Raw genomic sequence first — 2,190 nt, 5'->3', positions numbered from 1 at the left:
GACGAGACAATGTTCGGGCTTGAACTGCGCGTCCAGAAGCCGAATGAAATCGTAGGTATATATGTGGAAAATATGGCTCACCTTTTCGCTGTGGTGACCCTGATATGAGTGAACCAAGGAAGCTACGGCATATCATGCACGATTTTAAAGAGCTGGTGCGCAACCAACCTAAAACCTTGTGCGACTTCATCAAGGATGCTGAGCAAGCCCTTCAAAACGGTGCCTCCAGTAAAGCCGACCCTTCAACTGCGCTCCGACTACTGCGGTGGCGCTTACTGCAATCGATAGGCACGACAGTCCAACCGCCGGTCACCTAGGCTGCAGGTGCACGTTGGCTAGGGTACAGCACGCATACTACTGGCTGATGCTGCCGGCGACAGCGCAGCACTGTGTACGAACATATGCAGACTGCCAGCATATGGGTGGATGCAATGAGTAATTACTCCTTTATAACAAAACTACTCCACCTTGGGGGATTCCCCTAAATATTTGACTAACACCATTCCCACTTCGAGTTATAGATCAATTCGCTCTCGCCCTACCATCTGTTCTGCTGACCGTCCTGGTTAGCTCAGTCGGTAGAGCGACTGCCCCGGAAAGGCGGTGGTGCCGGGTTCGATTCCCGGATCAGGACGAATTTTTCTTTAACTACGAAGTTTCTGAGAAAGCTGTATAGCTTTCCTTTGTAGCCGTATGGCTGCACTTGGGTGGATGCAATGAGTAATTACTCCCTTGTGCCAGCGCCGTAAATAACCCCTTTAAAACCAGCCTGAATACTCAACCCAGTTCAAGGGCCAACGACACCTTTCATGCAAATTGGCATGGACCTCCTGGGACCAATTCCGGCGTCTACAGCCAGGAATAAATCGATAATTAGCCGGGAATTAACGGATAATTGCCGCCACCGATTATCTTATTCGCTACACCGAGACAAAGGCTCTGCCTAGGGGTATGCCGTGGAAGGTTTTCGTTAAGAACATTGTCCTCAGGCATGGAGGTCCGGCACTCATAACTGACAGAGGAATTGCATTTACTGCCGAACTTTTGGAAACTGCTCTCTGCCTCAGGGGTACCAGTACCATAAAACGATGGCATATCACCCTCAAACCAATGGATTGACGAAACGCCTCACTAAGACCATTGCATAATTACTTGCATGAACGTCGACGTGGACCACAAAAATTGGGATAAACTTTCCTGCGTCACATTCGCCTACAATATGGCACGACAAGACACCACTCACATGACACCATTCATTCTCCTTCACAGCCGACCAGTGACTACTATGCTGGATGCAATGTTGCTCCCAAATGCCATCTCCAATGATTCGATCAGGACGCGGAGGAATTCGCTCGGCGCGCAGAGGAAGCTCGCCAACTAGCTCGTGTGCGTATTAGAAATCAGCAGAAGTATGATTCACGAGGGTATACAATCTGCGCCAACACATCCAATGTACGAACCAGCAATAAGTTTGGGTCTGGACGCCTATTCGCTACCGTGGACACTACGAAAAACTATTCCGGTGATGTACTTCGAGCCATATGTTGTTTTGAGACTTTAACTGGCGCAACGTATGAGGTGCTGTCGACGGGGTATCGACATCCAAGAAAGGCCAACAACACGCCGACGTCGTCCATGCTGTACTTATAAAGCCTTACCACTTGAACTGGTCTTGACCCCCTGCTTCCTTCTGTCCTCATTGGGACGATACTTCCTGAGGAGGGTGGTAAATTCCGCATAGAAGGCGCCAAAGATGACGACTGGGACTACGATCGCAAGGCTGTAAGAGAACGATCTTGAACGCAGGACTAGTTCCAGCTGATCATTAAACCGTTTTATCTTAGGGCCATCCTTGAAGATCTTTCCAGGCGCGACAATATTGTCACGGGGAAGTATTAGGTCAGACCTGCGCTGCGGTGGGCGGAACTCGGCGCAGATTTCACGGGTGGTCTGACATCCGCAGTGTCAGCGTCTTCTTCGAGAGCACGCCATTTCGTCATTCACGCGTTCCCCGGAAACATTATCCCCTCAGCAAAGGCAAACTCCTAGTGCATGTTAAGCCTATAATGTGCAATAGGAATAGTATGGCTTAAGTTGGCGACATCCACTAATTCGGAATTGGGCGTAGCGCACAGAGACGTTCTGTGGAGCGATGTAATGGCACAGGTTATGTCAGTCTCTGGACCTGTG

The 2,190-nt window shown here is 49.8% G+C and overlaps 1 non-coding gene across 1 annotated transcript; it reads left to right on the top strand.

Moving 5' to 3' along the window:
* The first annotated feature begins 560 nt into the window (after window positions 1–560).
* TRNAS-GGA (transfer RNA serine (anticodon GGA)) lies at window positions 561–634 on the top strand. The gene has a single exon. It is a non-coding gene; the product is annotated as a tRNA-Ser (tRNA).
* The last annotated feature ends 1,556 nt before the right edge of the window (window positions 635–2,190 follow it).

This window comes from Amblyomma maculatum, chromosome 7, assembly GCF_055883805.1.
Source record: "Amblyomma maculatum isolate TAMU_Amacu chromosome 7, ASM5588380v1, whole genome shotgun sequence".
NCBI lineage: Eukaryota > Metazoa > Arthropoda > Arachnida > Ixodida > Ixodidae > Amblyomma > Amblyomma maculatum.
The sequence above is the reverse complement of the archived record's forward strand: the minus strand, read 5'-3'. Positions and strand labels throughout refer to the sequence as shown.